Raw genomic sequence first — 16460 nt, forward strand, 5'->3', positions numbered from 1 at the left:
AGATGAACTGAGGACCACGGTCCGAGACGATGTCCACAGGGATACCATGCAGACGAAAAACATGATTAGTCAGGAGTTCAGCTGTCTCATGTGCTGAAGGAAGTTTAGGAAGACCAATGAAATGAACAGCCTTGGAGAACCGATCAACAATGGTGAGTATCACTGTTTTACCATTAGAAGGTGGGAGACCGGTGACAAAGTCCAAGGCGATGTGGGACCACGGGCGACCAGGTATGGGTAATGGGCGGAGCAACCCCACAGGCGGCCGATGAGATGTCTTTCCCCGGGCACAGTCTGTGCAGGCGAGGACGTATTCCTTGACGTCCCTCTCCATTGTGGCCCACCAGAAGTGTCGTCTGAGGAGTGACAAAGTCCTACTCATCCCAGGATGGCAAGCGAACCGGGAAACGTGTCCCCACTGCAGGACCTGGGAGCGAACTGACACAGGAACAAACATTCGATTAGCGGGGCCAGTACCTGGATCCGGTTCTTCACGTTGAGCCTCCCGAACCGCTGACTCAACCTCCCAGGTTAACGTCCCCACCACCAAGACTGCCGGCAGAATGGTGTCTGAAACACTAGGTGACTCCTCTGATGAAAACTGCCGGGATAACGCGTCAGGCTTGATGTTCTTGGAACCAGGACGGTAAGTAAGGGTGAAGTCGAATCGACCAAAAAATAACGCCCACCGAGCCTGGCGGGAATTCAGTCGTTTGGCTGACTGGATGTAGGCAAGATTCTTGTGATCAGTCCATACAATAAACGGGATCTCCGAACCCTCCAACCAGTGTCTCCATTCCTCCAGAGCCAACTTCACTGCCAACAACTCACGATTTCCCACGTCGTAGTTGCTTTCAGCTGGAGACAGGCGTCGAGAGAAGAACGCACAGGGATGTAGCTTCTTATCGGTCTTGGAGCGTTGGGAGAGGACAGCTCCCACACCAATGTCCGAGGCATCAACCTCCACGACATACTGAAGAGAAGATTCAGGTTGCACCAGGATGGGTGCGGACGTAAAGCGGTCCTTTAATAAGGCAAACGCCTGATCCGCCTCAGGAGTCCAGCGAAAAGGAACAGCAAGAGATGTGAGCTTGGTCAGTGGAGCAGCAATTCTGCTGTAATCTCGGATGAATCGACGGTAGAAGTTGGCGAATCCAAGAAAGCGCTGCAAGAGCTTCCTGGAGGAAGGTTCAGGCCACTCTGCCACCGCCTTGATCTTGTCCGGATCCGGCCTCACCTGCCCACTCTCAATGATGTAACCGAGGAATCCAACAGAGCTGACGTGAAACTCGCACTTCTCCGCTTTCACAAACAGTTTGTTCTCCAGTAGTCTCTGGAGCACTTGGCGTACATGAAGCTGGTGTTCTGCGAGATCAGAGGAAAAAATCAAAATGTCATCCAGGTAGACAAACACAAACCGGTCCAAAAAATCTCTCAAAACATCATTAACCAGTGCTTGAAACACTGCAGGAGCATTAGTCAGTCCAAAAGGCATCACTAAATACTCAGTGACCCAGTGGTGTGTTGAATGCAGTCTTCCATTCATCTCCCTCTCGAATCCGTACCAAGTGGTACGCGTTCCGCAAATCTAGCTTGCTGAAGACGGTAGCTCCCTGTAGAGGTACAAACGCAGAGCTGATTAATGGCAGAGGGTATTTGTTCTTCACCGTGATATTGTTTAACCCTCGAAAATCAATACACGGGCGGAGAGTCTTGTCTTTCTTGCTCACAAAAAAGAATCCTGCCCCTAGAGGCGAAGAGGAAGGTCTGATGAGACCTGCAGCTAGAGAGTCATTTATGTAGGTCTCCATAGCACCTCTCTCAGGACGTGACAAGTTGTACAGGCGACTCGAAGGCATAGTGGTACCAGGTAGCAGCTCAATAGCACAATCATACGGACGATGAGGTGGTAAGGATAATGCTCTCTCCTTACTGAACACCTCACCGACCTCATGATATTCAGGGGGCACAGCAGACAAGTCAGGAGGAACACAGGGCGGAGGGGCAACACTGATATCTACAGGTGGTAGTGCAGACTGCAGGCACGAGGAATGACAAAAACTACTCCATCCCATAATCCTACTGGTCGACCAGTCGATCTGGGGGTTGTGTAGCTTTAACCACGGGTGTCCGAGAACAAGAGGAGTTTTAGGAGCAGAAAAAACAAAAAATCGTATTAGCTCACGGTGGTTTCCAGACAAAATAAGAGAAAGCGGCTCAGTGCGGTGAGTTACTAATGCTAAGGACCTGCCGTCTAAAGCACAGACTCTGACAGGAGACTCAAGAGGTTCAATGCTGATGCCAGCCTGAGAGACTAACTCAGCATCTAGAAAACTCTGCTCTGCACCGGAATCAATCAACGCTAACAAGGGCAAGGACATGTTACTCATACACAGTTTAGCATGTATTTGAGTACAAGGTCTAGTGTTGGTGGGGACATCAGACTTACTCACCAGTATCCCCACAGCTACTGGTGAGCCCGCTCTTTTGGGCGGAGAGGACATGCAGCAAGGAAATGTCCGACTTGACCACAGTAGATACACTCACCCGCTCGGATTCGTCTCTGACGTTCAGCGGGAGTGAGATTAGCCCGGCCCACCTGCATGGGTTCATCAGAGTGAGCAGAGGAGCTGGGACCGGAGCCGTGAGTCTCTGACGAGCCGGAGGCAACTCTCGCGAGAGTAGGAGTAGCGGCAAAGGCGTTCATGGGAGTGTGGGACTTGTAGTTCTTCTCCCGGCGTCTCTCCCGCATACGGTTGTCCAGTCTTATAGACAGATCAATAAGAGCATCAAGGGAGTTAGTATCATCACGGACAGCAAGTTCATCCTTTAACTGTTCACACAGACCGTGTAGAAAAACTCCTTTTAATGCCTCGTCATTCCATCCAGCCTCCGCAGCCAGAATCCGGAAGTCCACAGAATACTCCGCCACACTTCTTTGACTCTGTCGTATGTTAATCAAACGTTTAGCAGCGTCTCCAATACATACAGGGTGATCAAAAACCTTCTTCATCTCACTCATGAAACAATCATAGGACACAGAATTTATCCCTCCTCCTCCCAACATTGCTTCAGCCCAGTCCAGTGCTCTCCCTCTTAACAGTCCCGTAACATACGCTACCTTGGCTGGGTCTGTGGTGAAGGTGACTGGTTGTCGGGAAAAAACCAGAGAACATTGGAGCTGGAATCCCTTGCATCTCCCCAAATCACCGGCATATGGTTCAGGTGGGGGAACAGGTGATTCTCTGAGTGGCTGAGGCGGAGGAAGAGGAGGCAGAGCGGGGGATGGGGCTAATTGGCCTGAAATTGTCTCCAAACATTTTCCCATCTGAGACATCTGGTTACCCAAGGTTTGTTGGGTCTCCAATAAACCCTGAAGCAACTGGTGATGGTGTGACAACAAATCATCATGGCTGGAAACAGCACTCTGCATCGAAGTTGTGTCTGCTGAGTCCATCTTGTAAGGCCAGATCGTTCTGTTATGTTCTGGGTAACAAAACGTGGACTCAAAATGCAGCACACAACGAGACGTCTTGAGAGTGAACAAAAATAATCTTTATTTTAACCCGCAACGGTTCCCGTTTGATCCAGGAGCAGGGTGCAGGAGTGAGCAGGCAGGTAGGTAGCAGCCATAGCTGGCAGGTAACAGACCTGAGCACAGAGCAAACAAAAACACGAGATAAGTCCAAGAGATCCAAAAACGAGAGCAACAGCAAAGACGAGAGCCAACAATCTTAGCGAGCCTGATTATGATTACTTTACCACTGTGGGTGACGGTACGATCTGGCGATGAGTTGCAGGAAGACCGGGGTAGATATACTGCTGGTGATTGGGATTATTGGTTGCAGCTGCTCCTGCCGTGCCTGCCCAGGAGGAGGGGGAGGAGGAAGACCACACCTCCCGACACACTGACAAACTAGACAAACCAGGGAAAACACACAAGATACAAAAGGGCAGGGAAACAGAGGAAACAAAAGGAAACACTAGCCTACAGGCAGTGCTATCATGACAATGTGGTTACCAATTATACTGTGTAAAAAATAAATGGCTTAAACAATTAGTTGATTACTGTAACTGACTAGTTCCAGCTGCTCCCGTGATATGGGACTGAATATATTTGTGTCCTGGACTGTTTGTCGGATGAAACAAACAGTCTGTGTGTCATCATGGCAAAATGTGGTCCTGGAGACACCTACTGTAGCGGGAATTACCACAGAAGCAGTTTATACTTTGCCATGTGTCTATATTTCTGTCTGTCTGTGTGGACCGATTTTGCCCCCGCGATAGATTAAAATGAAGGCCAAGTTTGAAGATGTGTTTACGAAACTGGGTGGTGGGTGGAGTCGCTGGGGCACCACATGGTGACTTCAGGAAAGCGGGAGGATTTTCCAGTTCTGTTATTTCATGTTGTTTCCGACTCCGGCAGTGGCCATGGTGTCTCAAAAAGTGCAGCTGCAGGCTACCGGTAAGCTACATGGTTTGTCTTTGAAGTGTTTGATTTCGGAGGTCGAAATCAAAACCAAAAATGTTACAGTTTACTTTCATGAACTGAAAACACACTGTGAAAGGGTTAAAGTTGTAAAATGAAAACACGGACAACATCCAGATCGGACAACACCGTGGTAGCGACCTGATAATCCCAAGGTAGCAACGCACTAGAGCATACCCTGCTTTATGGTCTATTTGACTCTAAATGGGATCACAATTTACTAAATGATGAAATGTTTACTGAGGTAATAAATCAAGTGAGAAGTTGGGTCATTTTCTCATAGACTTCTATACAATCTGACTTATTTTTGCAACCAGAGGAGTCGCCCCCTGCTGGCTATTAGAAAGAATGCAAGTTTAAGACACTTCTGCATTGGCTTCACTTCTCAGACCCGGAGGTAGCCCACTGTTAAGAAACTAAATCGTGACACCCCTACAAAGAAGCGCTTTGGATTTCCATCCCTAATTGTTTTTTATTTATTTAAAATATCCTTCTCTCCTCTCCAGAGATGACTAAGGCTTAGTTTTTTCAGTCATCCTTAAGTCAACAGCAAGCGTTTGGCTGTCCACCATTAGTTCATCTCCCTGGTGGCTGTCCCTATGTTAAGCAGGCAGTGCAGCATAAAATGCAAGGGGCATTTCCATCTTACACCTCTTCATTTGACATCAAGGATAATGGCCTCTGTCAGCATGTTAAAGGTTGGTCCAGCAAACCCCTCTGTCACGTCCTGCATCAGCCTGTATTTCCATAACCTTGTCACTTTTATTGCGGCATAAATCGGTGTAAGGTCAGCCGAGGCTTAGCAGTGTGGATAGTAACAGGGCATGAGGTTAATTAAAAGACTGTGCAGATGAACCCCTTACACCCCCTACCCAAAAGCACGACACACGTACGCACACACATGCTTACACCCTTTGTCAACCAAAGAATAAATTGCATGTGAAAGCTTTGATGCACACCAACGCCCAGGATCGAACGTAGATCCATGAGCAATGTGAGCTCCCTCTTTCTAGGCCGTTTTGTCTGCCTGTACGAGTTATCCTCACCTCCTAGTAATGGTTCCTCCAGGCTTGAAATTAGCACAATTTACCCCACTCTGTGGCACGTCTTGGTGCTGAAAACCAACTGGTTGCGCCACCCCCCACCCCTGATAAGCCCATACGACAGAGCGAGCCAAGGACGTAAGGGAATATAAAAGTTGTCAGCTTACATGACCAAGTAGTGTTGTGTGAAATGACTTTAGCCCGACATTGTTAACGCTGAGCGGGCTGCCTCCGCCATGCTCGATAAAGGCAAATAAAAGGCCAGATAAAGCCCTGATGGAATACAATGTATGTGTGCGTGTGTGTGTGGGTGGGTGCGGGGTATAAAGTGTGCCATCTAATCCTTGGCCTCTATTATAGCCAATGTTTAGCAACACAGACAGCCTCTGCTCCATTCACCCTTGAAGACTTTCTCCTTCTCTGTGTCACTCTCACTCTCCCTTTCTATCACTCTATCGACTCTATCGCACAGACTTATAGCGCCAGTATAAGAAATGCCGTTTTTGAACAGCTGTTTGTCTGTTGACAAACATTGGCACTGTTGTATTTTCATTATATATTCATTAGATGCATTTTTCTATTCTGATATTGTTCATGCAGAATAGTCTCTATCAGAGTGTTCCAGCAGTATAAAATATAGGGGTTTGAAAAAAAAATCGATTCACCTACAGTATGTATCGCGATTTTATTTTTTTTACGATTTTGAAATTATTTTTTTAATGCTAGAATTGATATATTTGCATCATTTGAGTCTATGCAGAGGTAAAAGGAAGTTTTCGCTTTTATTGTTGTAGTCTGAGTAACATAAAGTCATATATACACATGTGATTACGTCCGGTTTTCAAAATGAGGTGTTAACAAAGTGATCTGTTTATACAAAATACATATATGGAAATAAGATTGACTGGATTATATTAACCAGAAGTATAAAACATGACATGTCACTCATAAATTAAATAGAAAATACCACTAATCTGTGAGGGAAACGTCTTTATTCTTTGATAATGCCTGACAATGACTGATTTATTTGACTTCAGGACATCTCGGACTACATACATGCTGAAAATCAAACATTCTTACTGTATTAATTTAGATATTTTCCAAAGTACATGTCCCTAGAAGTGCATGATTCAACTTTTTCCCATGGTCTAGTGTTAAAAAAGTTAACAAAAATGGCAATAAATCGTAATATCGAAATGCAATATTTGTAGAATCGCAATACTTAAAGATCGCAATACATATCGAATCGGCACCCAGGTATCGTGATAGTATCGAATCGGTTGAATCGTCCCAGCCCTAATAAAATATATACCATGTAATTACAAAGTCCCTGTTTCGAGGGCAACTGGGGAAAATGGTCACATCTCATCCCCCTCGCTGTGCTAATGTTTAATGTTTGCTCTGTACTGTCCAATAAAAAAGTTACCTTCAGTGGGATGTGTTAGGAGCAGCAGTGTCTGAGCTAAGGCCCATCCAGCCAGCCCCAGAGAGAAGAGAGAAACCATAGACATGACAAAACCATAAGTCTATTTGATTAGGACATTCTCACTGCTACTGCTGGCCATGTGCGTGCTAATTAGCATGAGTACAATTCATTACCCAGGGAGACATGGGATTATGTCTCTGGATCACTCAGCAGCTAAAAGTTTTGACACTCCCTAATTTAACAGATGGAGAGCTCACTTAACTTTGCCAGCTCCCTGTAGGCAAGTGGTGTTAATAAAGGGAGGGGGGAAATCATGCAGTTGTGGGAATGTGTGCGTATGAGAGGGAGACAGAGAGAGAGATGAGAAAAAAGCAGCGTGTTTATGTTGGAGATACTAATTGTGTTTGATTGGATCAGCAAAAAAGCAGCTGTTTCACAGCAGTAGGAACTACGGCGGATATGGTTGCATATCACATCGCAAATCATCCGAAATACACACGAAATAACAGTGTTACATGACGTGTTAACATGCTGGAATAAGACTAATTGCGCATTATTTTTGTTTGACTGCATTTTTGCAGTATCACTACTAGTGAGCAGTGCAGTAGCTTCAAGGGAAGTCTATGGATATGTTGTCACGTTAGGTTTGTGTGCAGAGACTCACACAGCATACAGCAACACAGAGAAGAGTAGGAGTAACCCTTTAAGAGCAGCTCTCAAGTGATCACATGATTAATCATATGAATGCTCAGAGAGGCGATTGCCAATCAAAGACAAGGATTTACCTCACATCTGCACCAGTGGGAAACCTCCGGGTCTGAAAAGTGAAGCCAATGAGGAAGTGCCTTAAACTTGCATTCTTTCTAATAGACAGCAGGTGGCGACTCCTCTGGTTGCTAAAATAAGTCAGATTGTATAGAGGACTATGAGACAATGAGCCTACTTCTCACTTGATTTATTACCTCAGTAAACATTGTAAACATGAGATCATGGTCTCCATCGCTAGTTTAAAGTCTTCTTCAATACAGCATGATGTTCATTTAGTAAATTATGGTCCCATTTAGAGGGGCTGCACGGTGGTGCAGTGGTTAGCCTCACAGCTAGAGGATTGCAGGTTTGAATCTGGCTTGGGGCCCTTCTCTGTGGAGTTTGCGTGTTCTCCCGTGTTAGCGTGGGTTTTCTCCGGGTTCTCTGGCTTCCTCCCACAGTCCCCCGCCTTTGCCCAATGTCAGCTGGGATTGGAGCCAGCATCCCTGCGACCCCGAATGGGATAAACGCTTACGGATATTGGATGGATGGTCCCATTTAGAGTCAAATAGACCATAAAGCAGGGTATGCTTTAGGGCGGGGCTACCTTGTGATTGCCAGGTCGCTACCACGGCATTGTCTGGTCTGGGTGTTGTCCGTGTTTTCGTCTTACAGCTTTAACCCTTTCACAGTGTGTTTTCAGTTCATGAATGTTAATTATAACCTTTTTAGTCGCCTAAAAATGTCTTATTCCGCATTCGGTTGTACTTAGCTCCACCCTCTCATTTCACTTCTAGTTGCAAAAAGCCAAGATGGCGACGGCCAAATTGACGAACTCGAGCCATCAAAACGGTTGTCCTCAAACCAATGGGTGACGTCACGGGGACTACGTTCACTTCTTATATACAGTGCATGCATCTGCCCCATTGCCCCATTCATTTTACACTTAATTTAAAAAAAAAGTTCATTGTGTTTGTCTGAAACCTTCAAATATATGATAGGAATACAATAATAGGATATTTGCATTTGAAATGGCAACAGAACGAGAAGCAGACTGGAGCAGGAAAGAAACTATGCTGCCGGTAGACGAGGTACATCAAATCGTAGAATAATAATTTAGTACCACAAGGACAAGTGCAGACATTGGAGATGAATGGAGAGTGATGGCAAACTAAATGAATGCCAGCATTATACTTGTTGTTTGCACCCCTGTTAGATAAAACAAGAAAGAAAAAGTTGTGTAACATCCTGTCAAATCCAAATAGGCAAAAAATACCCTATTGCAAATCATAGAAATACAATGTTTTGTACTTGTACTTGTCACTCCAAACATGTCTCAGAAGGTTTGTTCAACTCCGTCTGTGTCCTGCAGACATCCAGTCTACTCTTCTCTACTCTACTCTTACAAGGCCTCTGGAGCTCTCATTTTTAAGTGAAAAGAAATGTGATAAATAGCTTTTATTCTTGAGTTTGAGAGTTAGAGTAAAAACAAAGTATTTTTTCTTCTGTCTTTGACTGAAGTCAACATTTTCACTTTTATCAGTTTGATAAATATGTGCCCAGATTTTCTAAGTGAAAAAGACAGAAGTGATTGTGTTTGTCTCCAGAGCAGTAATTGATCACAGGCAGGCTGACATTCAGCCATCATCTGGCTCTGCCCTTGGGGCTCATATTGATAATACACTCACACTATTGCAGCCCACGTTGAAGGTCTGATCCATCCTGCTACTGCTGATATTTTTTTTTACACTGATTTAGGTGCTTAAGTCAAAGTGCATGCTCTCTTTTATAATCCATTCCAAGAGAGCATTATAAGATAGAAAATTACAGCATAGTATGGTAATTTGTCTGAACAACTGAAATTTCAAATTACTCGTCAGGTACAGACTGCTGTGAAGATAATAGCATACCCATCTCTTCAGTCCATTTACTGTATGAGTTGTCTGATATATCAGACAGGCAAAGAAAATAGTGTCTGAACCCATTTATAACCTTTGCTCCAAAATCCAATTTCTATGTTCTGGTAAAGTTTCTGGCTCCCTGTGTGCAAAACTGCAACATTCATTCAAACCTATGACCTCTAGTTTCAGAAGTAATGTGAAATGATGGTGTCTGGCTTTGTGTAATACAGCTTCAGCATGTGTTTGAATGCATTGTAAAAAGCAGACGAGATGATAATGCATAAATATATGTGGGAGTTTATTTGTATTTTAATGATCATATGTTCCCAAAAACGTTTTTAGTTATGCTAGAAGTGCAGCTCTGAAGGTGTGTTCAGAACGTACGCAAAGCGGATTTTGCCTCGCGTTACCAGCGTGAACACACCACTGGAGTGTTTTTTGGAGTATTTCGCAAACTGGCGAATAACTGAGGAAGGCAGCCAATGCTAACGTTAGTTCTAACTTTGTTTGTAGTAAAGTACAACCGATAGCTGGAATCAAGTAACAAATACATATTTCATAACTTCGCTCAATTTTTCTCCACGCCGTCTCCTGTTTTGTTCTGTCTCTGTACAGTACTGACGTTGAATTGTAGAGCTCCGGGTGCCCACAGACACCGACAATAAGTTTGTCCTTCATTTCTGATTCTCGGTGATGTCAGGGAAATCTTAATACTGATAGGCGTTCGCGACGCAGTGTAAGTTGAAACATTTTAACTCGCATGGACGCGTATTCGCGGCTATTCACGTCACCCGGCGCAAATTTGCGTCTTTGCATTGACACTTCGCGTTTGGTCTGAAACACCTTAAAGGTGGCAGTGGCAACATTGGTCCAACATTTAGGTTCAGACTGAAATATTTCAATAACCATTGGATGGATCGCCGTAAAGTTTGGTATAGATTTTTGAATTCCCAGACCGTGAATCTCCTTGACTTCTGATCCCTTTGAGTGAAAAGTCTCAACAACAATCGGATGATTACCATACAATTTGTAACAACTAAATTGTTATGTTACATAATACGTTCTAACTTTGGTGATCACCTGACTTTTTATCCAGCACCGTTAAACATCTGCAAAACTAATGACATTCCCATCAGCAACTGCAGGGAATGTTTTTGTGTTTAGTGCTAACCAGCGAATGTTAACATGCTAACACACTAAACTAAGATGAACACAGTAAACATTACCTGCTGAAGATCTCCATGATAACATTTAGGGCTGCAACTAACGATTATTTTCATAGTCGATTAATCTGACGATTATTTTCTCAATTTATCGATTAGTAGTTTGGTCTATAAAATGTCAGAAAATGGTGAAAATTGCCTATCAGTGTTTTAAAAAAGCCCAAGATGACGTCTTTAAATGTCTTGTTTTTTCCACAACTCAAAGATAATCAGTTAACTGTCATAGAGAAGTAAAGAAACCAGAAAAAAATCACATTCAAGAAGCTGGAATAAGAGAATTTAGATTTTTTTTTCTTAAAAAAACTCAAACTAATTAATCGATTATCAAAATAGTTGCCAATTAATTTAATAGTTGACAACTAATCGATTAATTAATTAATTGTTGCAGCAGCTGTATTAGCATTGTCATTGTGAGCATGCTGACATTAGCATTTAGTGCTGCTCCACAGATTCTGTAGACTCTTGGTCTTGTTATTTTGTATTTATAGTGGATCAGGAGTATTCCAGGACACCGTGCTTTATGTTGCTCTATAGGGACAGTAAATTACATAATATTGCATCATATCATGGTGCACTCTACCATGTCAGATTATGTGTGCTGAGACAGCTAGAGTGAGAAAGAGAGAGAAACTAAAACAGCTATACGTAATGTGTTAACATCCTATAAATCTGATGGCTTGCTGCTCACTTTGTTTGACTGATCATAAGGCCGGCTGTATGTTTGCAGTGTGAGTACTTAAGGTGCTGTGTGATGTTTGCGGTCATGTGTTAACTATGTAAACATATGTTCATAACTGCACTAGCCAGATGAGACTAGTGAGTTGATCACACTGTGAAACACTTATGGCCTCACGAGAGACTTTGTATTATGAAAGATAAGGGGGGAAAAATCCACTGTATTGGTTCAAAGGACACTGTTTCATGTAACTTTGTCCATAGTCGTTTCATATCTTAACGCATACGCAATACTTTTTTAATTTGGATAAGATATTAACACCATTCCTAGTCTGATTTTCTTGATAAAAGAAGATGAAGAAAATAGATGAATTGAGCACAGAGTCCACCAGTCATTCATTAATTATGACTAGGCTTTTCTGAGGTAAAATATCAACAAACACAGACCTCCATAGATGATATCTGAAGTGGCAGTGACAGTCAGTACATGGTGCATCTTCTGTGACCGATGGAAACGCAACAGTGATTATTACTGGGTTATTCTTCTGTGCCTTTGCTTTTTTTCTTTTCTTCACAATACCATCTGAACTCTCCAACTCCATTAGGGAAAACAGCAGAAGCAGCTTCTCCTCAGATAAAAAGATGTGCTTTTGCAGTCAAAAAAATAAAAGAAGAAAAAACCTCCATTCACGCTTTTAAATTCTGAGATAACAGAAGGAAGAGATGAAAAGGGCCAGACATGATTCACAGTCTGATCAACTTGCCAGACTCGTCTGGCAGGCAAGGCTAATGTGCTCACGTACAGTATGGGCTTAAGACAAATGAAACCATGACTGGAGGCTGTGGAGTCCATTTACAGTACTAATGCTTGGGTAAAGCCTACTGGTTTTGCTATTAGAACAGTGAAAAAAGAAAGGTTTATTAAAATGAGACACTAAGAGCAGGTCAAGATAACAGCAATATGAGGAATGAAGTGTCCTCTTTACATTTATAGGGCTGGGATGATACACCCATCTCCCGATTACTTGGGTGCCGATTCGATATATATTGCGATTCTACAAGTATTCTCGATTCAATATTACGATTTATTGCGATTTTTGTTAACTTTTTTAACACTAGACCATGAGAAACAGTTGAACCACACACTTCTAGGGACTTTTACTTTGGAAAATGTCTAAATTAATACAGTAAGAATGTTTGATTTTCAGCATGTATGTAGTCAGAGATGTCCTAAAGTCAAATATGTCAATCATGGTCAGGCATTATTTATAAAATGTTTTACAGCAGCCCCAAAATCAAATAATAAAGACATTTCTCTCACAAATTAGTGGTATTTTCTTTTTAATGTATAAAGGACATGTAATATTTTATATTTCTGGTGAATATAATCCAATCAATCTTATTTCCATGTAAGTATTTTGTATATACAGTTTGCTTTAACACCTTATTTTGAAGACTGGACGTCACCACACATGTATACTTCCACTAACCTTGCCAAGTGCGTCGCTAGTTCTCCCGTCAGCTCCGTTCTCTTTATACATCCATGGTCAGCTCCATCAGGGCCGTTTGAATGCATTTAACATAAATGTCAGTATATGGGTGCTCTACAGTTGTAGCATCGGCTGATTTGACCACGGAGATGAGAGTGACGGCTGGCGTGACTGCACTTCACAATACGATAACGCTTCCTGTCCATGACAGAGTTAGCATACAGCTTTGACCATGATGTCTAGCTCTGCTTTTCCTGGTAATGTGTGAAACCCAAAGTGTTTCCATACTTTACTGTATGTGTCACTTAGGATTTAACATGTGAAAGTGCAGGTCGTATCCACGCCGACCCTCCACTGTTTTTTGCTCTATTGTATACGCGGGTTTCTGCTCGCTACGACCAGCCGGCTACTGTTTGTTATGAGTGACAGATACAGAACAGATATGACGTCACGTTACTCTGACTACAACAAAAGAAGCAGTAACTGCCTTCTCTGCATAGACTCAAATGAAGCAAAAACATAGATCTTGCATTAAAAAATCAATTTCACAATCGTTAAAAAAAATCACAATACATAAGTGAATCGATTTCTTTTCCCACCCCTATGAGCTAATGGCAATATGAGGCAAGGAGTGGAGAGTATTTTTTTCTGTTCCTAGTAATCGGTCCTCTTTATATACATTCAATTAAGTGCTTAATCTGGCCATCAATGCATGGTCACTCACTTCACACCTATCAGTGTGTGTCTGCATGCTTGTCGGCTCTACTGAACGTCTCCCTCACTCACGCATGACCACCAATTTAATTGACCACCACTCAAAGAAAATAAAGAGTCCACATGTTCAAGGAGAGGCGTCTTTTATCAGACAAGCCTTTAAAATAAAGTTTCACATTGAGATTTCCAATCAAATTTAATTAACGTCTTCTCTCCTTCATTAGAAGCTCTGCGTTTTGCTTCTCGTGTCTCTCTTTAGGCCTGTCTCATGCGTTCATGCTTTCTCTCTAACACTCCATCCTTCTTCCCTTTAGACCCTTGTCACTCAGTCAGACGACTCCTAAGATAGTTGTGCTTGTGCTCAATGATTACTTAAGATCTGACATCAGTGCAACTGTCACTGATTATGAAAAATTAGCTCTCCTTCTGGCTTACTCCAGTGAGCTCTAAAGGAGCTTTTTGCCTGCTGCCGTTACTTTGTTTTGAAAATGTGTCTAGGCCCTGTGCCATGAATACTGATGGGGATGGGGGGGTAGCAAGGTACAACACCATCTTGATCAAGTAGTGTGCTGGCCAGAGATTTTTATTTGTAGTTGGACACAGAAGAATTGTAATGGAGGAGGCTTATAAATGGAAGAACTGGCGATAGTGCAGACGATTGTAGCTGGAATACCAATGCAGTCCTGAGCTGTATCCCAGACCTGTGCATGAGGCAGAGGGTACGTTGGATTATTTTGTTCATCTGCTTATAAGTGGAATGACTTTGCAAAATATAATGCAGTTTTAAAACTTGTAGTAAGTAAATCAGACTTAACTTATTTACAGTAGCAAAAACAAGGTTACACAGTGATTTACAGTAGGGATGCACCGATCCGACTTTTTCCAATTCTGATACCGATAGCGATACCTTGGCTTTGGGTATTGGCCGATACCAATCCGATACCAGTTTTTAATTAATAAGCTCTGTACCTCACTGGGAGGAAGTGACTGGGATCATTATTTTATGTGTAAGGAAACATCAGACTTGACTTAAACATTCCTTTCCTAACTTTGTAAAACATAATGTAACAAATAACTACATAGATATAAGTTAGCTGAGTTGTTATTTATCATTAAAATAATAAATCGTACACCAGCAGCTTGGTAAAAAATCTTCAAAATTAACAGGAAATACAATTCAAGTGTAAACCTCGTTAATTCAGCAACAAATTGGTCAATACTTAAACAGGAATTAAAATTCCAGTATATAATGTATTAAGTATATAAACATAGAATTGAATTGAATAGATCGGCCCCATTGTCACTAATACCCGATCCAGTATTGATACATCCTTAATTTACAGTTAAAAATTAAATTAAATACAAAATGTACATACAACAGGGGGGAAAACAAGTTATATAACAAAATATCCATTGCTTTAATAATTAAAAAAATGTTTTTTAATAATCTACAGACCGTCAAGGCCAAACAATGTTTTTATCCAAGAGTTTGCAGAGTTGTTTTCCAATTTTATATCAAAGTATGACAAAATTCTTATTTTAGATGATTTTAACATATATGTCTGCTGCCCTTCTCAGACTTTTGTCACTGATTTTATGGATACTACTCTGGAATCGTTTAACCTCACTCAGGAAATACAGGAGCCCACACATTCAGAGTTTCACACCCTTGATTTGGTTCTGTATAATGGTCTGAGCCCCGACAACTTTGAGACTATAGATATCTGTGTCTCATTACAAAGTAGTTTTATTCAACGTGTTTTCATCCCAACTACCTGTTAATCTCGGTTCACCTGTCCGCCGCCAGGTTTTTAACTGTGTTCTGAGCTTTTTACTGCTGCTTCTTTAACTGCCTTTAATCCACATTTTAACACAGAGGAGCTGGTCTCCCTTTTTAATCACACCTGTCAGACTGGCCTGGATTCTGTTGCCCCCTATAAAGACAAGAAGTCAAATAGAACACCTCAGTCCTGGCTTAACGAATCCACCCAGGAATTAAAGAGAGACTCTAGGAGAAAGGAACGAAAATGGAGAAAAAACAGGTTAACATATTTTTTACAAGCATTGGAAAGATGCAATGAAGAATAATAAAAAGGCAGTTAAAGAAGCAAAACACCCTCCTTCTTCAGAAAACCACTCCATCTGCAGAATTTTATTTAAGGTAATTGACTCAGTCTTCAGCCTCTCCGCCTGTCATTTTACCAACACCTCACAAGAGATGTGTAGGCAGTTTTTTTTTGTTTTTGTTTTTAATAGAGTCAAGGATATAAGGCAACAAATTACATCCCAGACAGTATTTTACATGCCAGTATGGACATTCTTAGTTATTTTAGCAATTTTAAACCTGTATCGTTTTCCTTTTTTACCTAAAATCATATCCTATATGAAATCAACCGTGTACAGCCTTGATTCTATACACACTAAATTTCTTAAAGAGGTTATTGACACAGTTGGGACCAGTATTTTAAGGAATCTCTTTTAAAGAAACCTAATCTTGATCCTTCTGTTCTTAGCAATTTTAGGCTAATTTCAAAACTTACACTTTTATCAAAAGTTAATAAAACATAATAACATCTTTGAGTAGTTTCAGGTTTTAGAGCTTTACATAGCACAGATATCGCCCTCCTCAAGGTAACCAATGACCTTTTTTAAGCAGCCGATAGGGGTGAAGGTGCTATTTTAATTCTTTTAGACCTAAGTGCAGCTTTTGGCACAGTAGATCGTGCCATTTTAAGCAACCGTCTAAAAACCT

The sequence above is a fragment of the Sebastes fasciatus genome, chromosome 3 (assembly GCF_043250625.1).
Source record: "Sebastes fasciatus isolate fSebFas1 chromosome 3, fSebFas1.pri, whole genome shotgun sequence".
NCBI classification, from domain to species: domain Eukaryota; kingdom Metazoa; phylum Chordata; class Actinopteri; order Perciformes; family Sebastidae; genus Sebastes; species Sebastes fasciatus.